Source organism: Humulus lupulus, chromosome 6, assembly GCF_963169125.1.
Source record: "Humulus lupulus chromosome 6, drHumLupu1.1, whole genome shotgun sequence".
NCBI classification, from domain to species: domain Eukaryota; kingdom Viridiplantae; phylum Streptophyta; class Magnoliopsida; order Rosales; family Cannabaceae; genus Humulus; species Humulus lupulus.
The window spans coordinates 215,372,179-215,383,614 of NC_084798.1; positions in this window are offsets into that span (position 1 = coordinate 215,372,179).

The window sequence follows — 11,436 nt, forward strand, 5'->3', positions numbered from 1 at the left end:
TAATATTTACCTACTTCGAGCTGATCTTGGGGAAATAATGCAACTCGTAATTTATTCAGAGACCAAGACTGGCATAATACTGATTGTTGATCTCGAACGACTTAATAGGTCACCTGAGGAGACGCAGTCTATGCATTCAAGAGATATTTATTGTTGTAACTTCCCTACAATAAAGGGATAGTACTAGTCGGTTATACGCCCCCTGGTCTTCAGGGGACGTTTCCTTGTATATAGGAGTTACAAACTTTAAAGTCATTAAATTTATTAATGTATAGAATAACTTCCCGAAACGTGTGGGATTGTATTATGAGATCTCCTCTATAAATAGAGAGATCATGTACCCTTGTGAAGGACCGAAATTTTGTGATCTTGAGAGAATCTCTGGAGAATTCATCCCTGAAGAATTTCCAGAAATTTCCTAAGTCTTAATAAAAAGGACTCGTGGACAAGGCAAAGCTAACTGCTGAACCACATAAAAAACTCATTGTTTTACTGTGTTATTCTTGCCATAGTTTTTGCTGTTTACGTGCTCTACATTTTAAGTTGACGAAAAACGGCATCAAAAGTTTGGTGCTTTCATTGAGAGCCTTAAGCAGTACGATCCCTGAACAGCTATGGTCACGAATGATCAAAACATTCCTGAAGAAAACTATCCAAGACGCCCTGGGAAGCAGCCAATGGTAAATCCAGAGACTGAAGAGAGAAGCGAGTCCTCCGATTCTCGGGGACCTCTAACACCTACAGCCCTAAGGGATGAGGACATGTATTATAATACTGAACGGTACGTCCCCATTGTGGAACTTCAAAATCGACAGCTGAAAAAATAGTTGGCCGAGGCCAATAAGCGGAACGAGGAATTGGCTAGGTTAGCCGCGGAGGCCCAGGCGGCTCAGCCCCCACCTCCGCGTAAGAACCAAGCCCCACCTCCGAGGGACGTGCATGGTCCTCCTCCCAGGCCTCGTGGATGACCTCGAAAAAATGCTGCGACAAGGAGACCAGAGCAACCTCCGGCACTAGTAGAGCAATCCGCTCCCTCGAGACCCCGAAGAAGTACTCGAGCTAGGGCTCTGATTAATTCAACTACGGAGCTACCAGCAGGAACTGGGAATAACCAAGCCCCTACAGAGGCTCGGACTCAAATCCCTGGTAACACGCAGAATGTTACCGACCCAACACGGGCGAACTCAGGATTGTCTAGGCCTCGAAATGGGTGGCAGCCACCGTCACCCATACGATTCCCTCCATCACCTATAAGATACCCTTCACCACCTTGCAGGAACACTCAGCCGGTTCGAGGTGATGAGGAAAGGCGTGCAGGGAGGAAACAGGGAAATAAAGAAGCCTTCAGGGAACGGAGAGGCGCCCAGCCTACAAGAAGTCAAATGTCTCGGTCTCGCACTACGGAGACGAGGCAGCATGAAAGAGATCCATCTCGAAATAATCATGCAACGAGCCTTGCCAGTGATGATTCAGGAGACACTAGATCAGTCAGCGTGTATGATCAAGGTCGAGGAAATACTGGAAACCATAGGAACCGCTCCGACCTGCGAGAACATCTGAATCAGAATCGGGGTAGTGGTAATCCATCGAACCCGGACCTGAGAGATCGCCTAAATGGACACAAAGATCCCCTACGAAGGCGCGAGCCTTGAATTGTGATCAATGATAGCCAATTTCAGGCAAGACCCCTTGCGGACCCGGTTCAAGAAAGAATTGATCAACTGGAAAGGGCCTTTAGGCTCTTACAAAATGAGCGAGGTCAGAGTCGGGATGAGGATTCTGACGAGGAGCTCGAACCATTCGCTCCCCATATTTCCAACACTCCGTTTCCTCAAGGGTTTCGGATCCCTCATGTCCCACCTTTTGAGGGGAAGTCCGACCCGTACAGCCATCTGAGTACATTTAATACCATAATGAGAGCAAGTAATGTGGGTTACGAGCTCAGATGCATGTTATTTCCAGCATCGCTTACAGGGCCAACAAAAAGCTGGTTCGAGAAATATAAAATACATTCGATCACTTCTTGGGATCAGCTATCAAAGGATTTCAAGAAGCAGTTCAGAGCCATGATCGGGGTAAGACCCGAGGCATCAACTCTGACCAACGTTCAACAACAGCCAGGCGAGACGTTGAAAAGCTACCTTACGAGGTTTAATTTGGAAGTTGACCGAGCTCAAAATGTGGATGACAGCGGTCATCTAATGGCTGTCCAGGCTGGAGTAATGCCAGGAAGTTCTCTCTAGGACGATATGCAGAGAAAACCAGTGAGGTCCCTAACCGAGTTTAATAAGCGAGCTCAGAGGTTTGTCAATGTAGAGGAGGCGAGGCCAACACTGAATATGACTTCTCTGCCCGTAACTACAACGATAAACATAAACTCTGCCTCAACCTCGGTGGACCCGCCAGTTTCAAAGCCTCCTGCAGAAAACCCTTCCAAAAGAAAGAAGAACGAAGGGAGTAACCCCGAGGAAGAAGGGGGAAAGAAGAAGAAGGGAGAAAGATATTTCTCCGTGTACAAAGTGTACACCGAGCTCAACGAGTCTCGGGAGAATATATACCTGGCTAATGAAAACCAAGTCTCTTTCAAGCATCCAGACCCCATGAGAAATCAGAAGTCCAAGAGGGACTCCAGTAAGTATTGTCGTTTTCACAGAGACAGTGGACACACTACTGATGAATGCAGGCAGTTGAAGGACGATATCAAAGGATTGATCTCGAGAGGCTATTTCAGACGGTATGTCAAAAACCAAAGTAATAATCAGGCTTCTAATAGCCAGAGGGCAGCTGCGCCACAACCTGCTCAAAACAATAATTCCCGAGCAATGGAAGAAGATAGGCCCCCTCCAATTGATGGAGAAGACGTGATAACCATCTCGGGCAGGCCTCATCTCGCAGGAGTGGGCAGGAATGCCCAGAAGCGATATGTGAACAAGCTAAAAACTGGGGACGGGTCTCCTTATGAACCTGAGCCTAGAGCTCCAAAAAGTCAAAAGATTGAATCTCAGCCGATAACCTTTACTGAGGATGACGCGTCCCATGTTCAGTTTCCTCACCATGACCCACTGGTCATCACTCTCTAACTCGCGAATAAGAGAGTTCACTAAGTTCTCATAGACAATGGGAGCTCAGTGAACATTCTCTATAAGGCCACCTTAGAAAAAATGGGACTCGTGCTTCAAGACCTAAAAGCTTGTGCAACGACCTTGTACGGTTTTTCAGGAGAGGGGATTGCCTGCATGGGGTCCATCGAACTCCAGGTAACCTTGGGAGACTACCCAGTCTCAGTAACCAAGATGATGGAGTTTGTAGTAGTGGACCTGCCATCGGCCTACAACGTGCTGCTTGAGAGACCCGCCCTAGTAGGGCTGGGGGCAGTCTCGTCTGCAAGGCATCTGGCCATCAAGTTCCCGACTTCTAGTGGTATCGGGACGTCGAAGGGAGACCAGCTAGCCGGAAGGGAATGCTATAAAATTTATGTAAGAGTAAAGAAATAGGCGAGTGAACAAGCACTCATCGTTACCCAGAATAAGGACGGGACGATCTTGGAGATAGATAAAGAAATCGATCCAAGGGTGGAAGAAAAAGCTGATCTCGAACCATTAGAAGAGCTCGAAGAAATCAAGCTCGAAGAGTCAGATCCCTCGAAAATGGTAAAGGTCGGGAAACATCTCCATGAAGAAACTAAATAGCAATTAATTTGCTTTTTGAAGAAAAACCAGGATGTCTTCGCGTGGTCACATTCGGACATTGTAGGAATAAGTCCGAACATAGTGAGCCACGCGCTAAATATCAATAAAAGCTTCCCACCGAAGCAACAAAAGCGAAGACTACTGGACGATGATAGAAAAAAGGCACTGAAAGAGGAAGTCGACAGGTTAAAAGCAAACCGATTCATTAGGGATGCTTTTTACCCCGATTGGGTAGCCAATCCGGTACTGGTCTCGAATCCCAATGGGACATGGCGAACCTACATTGACTATTCAGACCTCAACAAGGCCTGTCCAAAGGACTGCTTTCCTTTACCACGGATTGACCAGCTCGTGGATGCCACGGTGGGGCATGGACTAATGTCATTCATGGATGCCTATTCTTGATATAACCAGATTGCCATGCATGCCCCTGACCAGGAACATACGAGCTTCATAACAGATAAAGGGTTATACTGTTATAATGTCATGCCATTCGGGCTCAAAAATGCTGGAGCCACATACTAGAAGCTCGTAAACATGATGTTCTTGGAGTAAATAGGGAAATGCATGGAAGTTTATGTTGACGACCTGTTAGTCAAGTCCCAACTTAATGATAACCATGTTGATGATCTCGAAGAATGCTTTGCCGTGCTCCGGAAATATAACATGAAGCTTAACCCTCAGAAATGCTCCTTTGGGGTATCTTTAGGAAAAGTCCTGGGTTTCATTGTAAATGCTCGAGGAATAAAAGCTAACCCAGACAAGATCCAGGCCCTGATCGATATGCCCTCACCTCGAAAACACAAAGATGTCCAGAGTTTGACCGGCAGGATGGCGACACTAAGTAGGTTTATCTCGAAATCTACAGACCGTTGTCTTCCGTTTTTCAACCTGTTGAGGGGAGGAAAGAAATTTGAATGGACGAAAGAATGCGAGTTGGCCTTCCAGGAGCTTAAAAAACACCTCGCAGAACCCCCTATCTTATCAAAACCAATTACAGGAGAAGTGCTATACTTATATCTTGCCACTATCGAGCACGCCATAAGTGCGGTGCTTGTCGAGATATCCCTTGATGGAAAAGCTAGCTCTCAGCTTAATTCACTCTTCTCGGAAACTTCGACCCTACTTTCAAGCGCACTCCATCCATGTACTAATTGATCAACCACTAAGACAAGTCTTGTCTAAGCCAGAAGCTTCAGGTCTACTTCTTAAATGAGCAGTTGAACTTGGGCAATTCGAGATCGCCTATCATCCAAGGACAACCATTAGGGCACAAGCCTTGGAAGAATTTATAGTGGAATGTACTGGCATAACCAGCGATGAAGTTATAACCCCGGCCCACGAGCTGTGGAAACTTTACATTGATGGGTCATCTAATGAAAATGGATCGGGGGCAGGAGTAATTTTGATCACTCCTGCAGGAAGCAGATTTAATTCTGCCTTGAGATTTGACTTCAACGCATCTAATAACGAGGCCGAATACGAGGCTTTACTGGCGGGACTTCGTATAGCCAAGGAGCTCAATGCTAAGGCAATACATTGTTACAGCGACTCCCAGCTGGTGGTTAACCAAAATTTGGGAGAATACCAGGTTAGTGGCATGAAAATGGCAGCGTACTTAGAAAAAGCAAGGTCTGCATTGGAACATTTCGAGTTTTACGCGATCGAATAGGTCCCGCGAGAGCAGAACTCGAATGCGGACGCCCTTGCCAGGCTCGCTACCTCTACCGAGAATGACGAGCTGAACGTCGTACCAATTGAACATCTCTCGGCGCCTAGTATTAACGAGCCGGGGCAGGAAGATGTATGTATGATCGATTTCGAGCTTACCTGGATGACTCTAATAGTCGAATATCTAGAGACCGACATCCTTCCAAAAGATCGGAACCAAGCTCGAAAGTTGATGTATCAAATCCCCTGTTACACCATTATGGATGGAAGGCTGTATAGAAGAGGATATTCCATGCCATTACTTCGGTGTGTGACTCCACCCGAAGCCAAGAAAATCATTGAAGAAATTCACGAAGGGTTCTGTGGAGACCATACCGGGGGGCATAGCTTGTCCAAGAAAATCATACGTCAAGGTTATTTCTGGCCTACCATCAAGTCAGATTCTTTTGAGTACGTAAAGAAGTGTGATAAGTGCTAGCGATTCGCCACGATTCCTCGAGCTCCACCGTCCGAGCTGACTATGATGACCTCCCCGTGGCCATTTTCGGTATGGGGAATCGACCTCATAGGCTCTCTCCCAACTGGCAAGGGAGGAGTAAAGTACGCGGTAGTCGCCGTAGATTACTTCACGAAATGGACAGAAGCTGAACCGTTAGAAACTATAACCTCCAAAAAAAGTCCTTGACTTTGTTGTGAGGAACATCATATGTCGATATGGGATGCCAAGGAAAATTGTATTCTACAACGGAACCCAGTTCGACAGCGATCTGTTTACCAACTTTTGCGAAAAAATGGAATAATAAAGGGTTTTTCGTCGGTAGCCCATCCCCAGGCGAATGGCCAGGTCGAGGCTGTAAACAAAACTCTAAAGAGTTCGCTGAAGAAAAAGTTGGAAGAAGCAAAAGGACGATGGCCCGAAGAATTGCCCCAAGTCCTATGGGGATATAGGACTACGGCCCGAACTTCGACAGGACATACCCTGTTCTCTCTGGCGTACGGTTGCGAGGCTATGTTGCCAGTTGAGGTCAAAACTCCCACAATTCGAGCCCTCGCTTACGATCAAGCCTCGAACCACACTCAGCTCGAAGAAACGCTTGACCTGATTGAAGAAAGAAGGAATGAAGCTCAGCTAAAAAATGCTGCATACCAACAGCGAGCTACCAGGTACTTCAACAAAAAGGTTCGGGATCGAAAATTCGGTGTGGGAGACTTAGTACTAAGGCGTGTATACTTGGCAATGCGAGATCCAGCAACTGGCGTGCTTGGGCCAAATTGGGAAGGACCTTACCAGATAGAGTCAGTCATCCTACCCGGTGTTTACAAGTTGGCGAGATTGGATGGAAGTCTAGTACCGCGAGCATGGAATGGCGAACACCTACGACCTTACTATCAATAGTATAGGAAGGATGTTGCTTGTAACCATGCTTGTTTATCTGTACTGTTTTGTCTATTTTTGGGTTTTGCCAAATAAAGATTTATTTCGTTTAATATGTTATTATTTTTTTTTTTTGAAATCTCTCTTAATTTAATAACCTATGGTCACATTCATAGGATATTAAATTGGCATCATTGGTATATATACCATCAGCTTGAAAAATAAAATAACATATACGAAATACATGCAAGTGTTTGGATATAACCAAATGCGCGAGCTAAGATAGTTTGGATGTAACCAAGCTATAAAACATAAAAAAAAAACGTACAAGTGTTTGGACATAACCAAATACGCGAGCTAAGACAGTTTGGATATAACCAAACTAGATTAAAATGTAAGTGTATGGATTACAAACCTAACACAACCTTAATAGGTTTGGAACAAACCAGCTAAAATTAATTGGCAGTAAGTTGGAGCATAACCCACTTCGGATAAACCGAGACCGAGGCTGGAGTGTCTTACGAAACGATAGTTTCGACCTCATAACTTCGGAGAGATAACCGAGGACGAGAAAAAGTAACTAAAAAGTAAGATATAACTAAATCGTTTGCATTACACACCATATAAGTACTCTCGGGTGCATGGTTAAAGTAATATCCGACCTTGACAAATAACGAGATCGAAAGCGGATAATTCGAGCAAACTGTGCATGAATGCATTGAACCTCGAGCTTAAATCAATACTATGTTTGTGTGATTAAACAAGCATATACGACTCTTTAATATTAAATGTGCAAAATATTTCAAACCGAGAAATTTAAAGCATATATATTAAAAGAAAGTCAAAAAGAAAGAGAAATTGTATCAGCCCTACGGGCATAAATTAAAACAATTACAAAAATAAAGGGACGAAACCCTGAGGTAAGATTTATGAAGGAGCAGTCTCCTCCGCTTCAAGCCGAGCAAGCCATTTGGCCACGAATCCTACCTCGAAAGAGCCAAGGAAGCTGGTGTCGAGGTCGGCGTTGCTGGCCCAGATCCTATACATGGTTAAATCAACCGCCTTGTCCTTCTTCTCTTTAAACTCGGCGAGGAGCCGAGACTTTTCATTCTCTATTATCTCGAAAGTGGCGGCCTTCTCTTCCTCAAGCTTGGCATTGGCCTTCTCCAGCTCCGCAAGCCGAGAATTCGCCTTTTCAAGCTCGGCTGTCTTAGCCTCGGCCTCTGTCTTCGCAGCCTTGAGCTCATCAACCATCTTAGGCTGAAGATCCTTCGACTCTTGGGCTAAAGACATGCTCGAATGCACCTCGTTGGTCAGCTTATAATTAAGCTGAGCTGAGACAACAAGAGCCTGGCACACAAAGAGATTGAATTAGAGCATATGATAAGGCACATAAACAATTAAAAGTAAGTTGTGAAAAGTTACCGCGGCAGTAAGCTCAATACTCTTATCATAAAGAGTATTGCAGTCCCGAGCTTTATTCTCACACACCCAATGCTCAGCGTCGAAACCACCAAGGCTCTGACCCACCTGAGACAGGATGTCCGAACCGAGTATAGCCCCGTGGGCGCCAGCAGCATTGTCAATCGCGAACTCATTAACATGAGGTCGGATCGACAACATATGTGACTTGGAAGTTGAGTGCTTCTTTGGGGGTGGGCTGAGTACTGGGTGGACTGTGACCAGGGGAAGCACGGAAGAAGTGGCTGAGATAGATGCGTCGACCTGAGCAGTCAGGTCCTCGACGGTGCTCGCAGTATTCGGAGCTGGTGGAGTCCTCTCAGTGCGTTTGAGGACTTTGGAGGGTCGGTCCGACCTCCGCGAGCCTCTCGAGCGCTTGCTCTTTTGAGCCCCCTTGCCACTTGCGAGCACGGCATCAAGGTCAGAATCCATGGCACCTACACAATTGCAATTAAGATTTAGCATGGCGCAAAATGAGAAAGAATAAAAAGACGAGTGGAGAAAAACCTAACTGGAACTCTCCCCCGAGCTTGAGCTCGGCGACCATGAAATTCCCCCATCTTCAGAAGAGGCGGGGGGAGTACCTTCCCTATAGGTGGACGTCAACCTCGAAAGGTCCCTATAGTCATTAGTTCCATACTGAACGGCTACTCCATCCCACACCTCATTCAAGCTATACATGGTGTCGTATTTCCCAAGCCAGCTATCGAACCTATGAACCTGTTCATCTACCCAGGACCATACATAAAAATGGTTCCTATCGTCCTCACACAATACTAACCTATCGGGTTTATGCTTTAGTAGGGAGGGGGACCACATATTCGAGCTTAGGATGACTGTACCTTGATCATCCGAGCCCGAGCTTGAGGCCTCGTCGTTGGCCTCGTTCCCTGATTGCAGACTCCTTTGACGAACTAGAGGTGGAGGCCTCACCTCTCTCCTTAGGGGGAGGTTGCCCGTTGGCAGGGGCATGAGCTCCCAGCGGTCGTATTTTTTATTGGACCAATCCGAGGTGGAATGATCCTTTCCCAAAAGCCCACAAGCTCGAAGCTTCTCTTCGTGCAAAAGATATAAGAGTGATCTCCTGTCATAAGGGAGTTGGAGCAGAGTCTCTCTATGCTCCTTCATCTCATCAGTGGGAGCAGGGCGATGATAGTTGGTTGGAAAATCAAACGCATTTCAACTAAGTACGGGCCTAAAAATAGGGTTCGAGCACAGAAAAGAAAGAGGTTGAGGTACTTACAAATCTGTCTGAACGAGTAGTATCGAGACGGAGCTAGGCCATCTGTCCAGAAGAAGGCCTTCTTGAAGTCAGGAGGATGATTGGGAAGATCCTCGAACATCTTCTTCTCCTTAGGGTAGCTCAAGAGATAATAGAAGCTATCTCCTCCCCGAGCTCGGGAGGGATTGCTTTTCAAAGAAAAGAGATACAGGATCTCCTCTAGCGATGGTCCTTCCCACTTCAGTTCGTGGTATAACGACCTCAGGGCAGACAAAACCCTGTAAGAGTTGGTGTTGAGCTGGAAGGGGGCCAACCCAACAAAGTCTGTGAAGTCTTTAAAGAAAGACTTCAAAGGAAGTACCGCTCTTGCCTTCATGTGCTCCTGGCTCCAAGCCGCGTATCTCAACTTGTTGTCATTATTTCCATCTCCTGGAGCGCGGTAGCTTCGCTCGTGGGAGGTCGGGGCTCGACACCTTAACGAGCCTGAGAGTCCTATACCATGAAAGGCCAGGATATCTGTTATCTGGCCTAGTGACATAACCAAGCTCCAATAATGCTCGGCCTTGAAAAACTCCCTCCTCGGCTGTGAGGTAGAGGGCTCCCCCATCAGTGAAAACTGCAGATCACTCGGTTTGAAGGCAACTGTCACTTTAAGCTTAGGGTCGAGGGGAATCGGTCTAGGCTCGGTGTTAGGGTCCGGATGAAGGGCGACCCTTAGTCTCTTCCTTTTCCCTTCCTCGACCTCGTCTATCTGATGTCAGAAGTGATCTAGAGTGTCCTCTTGCTCACGCCTCAGTTCGTGCTCCCGAATTAAACGCTGGTTCCGAGTAAAAGGAGACTTCAGAATTGGAGCTACTTGTGAATAAGGAATCGCGAGCTTTGACCCCCACCACTTTCCTGAATTCTGCGACATCTAACAAGAAAGCAAAAGGGTGAGGGCCAAGCAAGCAAAAAATAATACCTAAGCTCGAATGATCAAGGCTACAAGGCAAGCTCGATCTAAAGGATGAGGCCAATCTCAGAGCGTGTCTTCCACCGAAAGGAAAGAAGGTGGACATGTTGTGGGGAATCCCGAAATACCAGGGAAAAAAATGGCGGTTATTAAAAAAGTGATATTTTTTAGAATCGTGCATTCTTTAAAACCCAGATTTTGTACTCGATATCTTGGTGTGCAAGATAGGGCCTCAAAAAGTTTTAAAACTCAGAAAAGAGGCCATAGTTGGGTCTTCCTGCATATGAACTGGATTTAAAACCAGTAATGTGGAAACCTAAACCTAATATCTATCGATCAAAGCATCCTAGTGCACTAAACTAAAGAATGAACCAACACAGTTCTAGTGACTAAGGTGCAATGGAGGCAGAAACACAAGTAAAAGAAAAAATAAAAATAATACATACATAAAGCCAAGATCAGATACTTACACAATGTAATCGGTGGGAACAGAGAAATAGATGACTGAACGAGTGGTTGCAAGTACGATCTCACTGATTCAAAAAGTCCAACCGTGTTTTGTCTTCACGGCTTGGAGAACATGCAAGAATCGGACGAGAATGGCACTAGTATTTTTTCTCTATAAAATTTTCGAATGTAAGGGAAAAATGAAGAAGGCGACTGTAAGCTTTTTTATAGGCCCATGGAGATGTTGAAAGCCGAACCAATCTAAGCCATTGGCCAGATTCCGTGCCAAATCCGATGGTCAGGGATAAGTGATGTGATGGTACTGTAAAGGTGACAGGTGAACGATCGTGGGCAGGTTTCCAAGGTACTCGAGTACCTTGGATAAGCAATACTCAACTGACGCGTGTCCATACTCGAGTATGTGTGATGGTGCGGTTCTCGAAGAAAGTAGTTCAAAAGTTTCCTTCTCATAGGATTCGAACTAATACTTTTGAGGGGGCAAAATGTTACACCCAGAATTCGAGACTTGAGGTTGTGACCTCGAAAGCTGGATCCGTCAGGTGTGAGCTCGCGATAGCTAAAATACATGTTCATGATTTAGACGCCAACTCCTCGATAC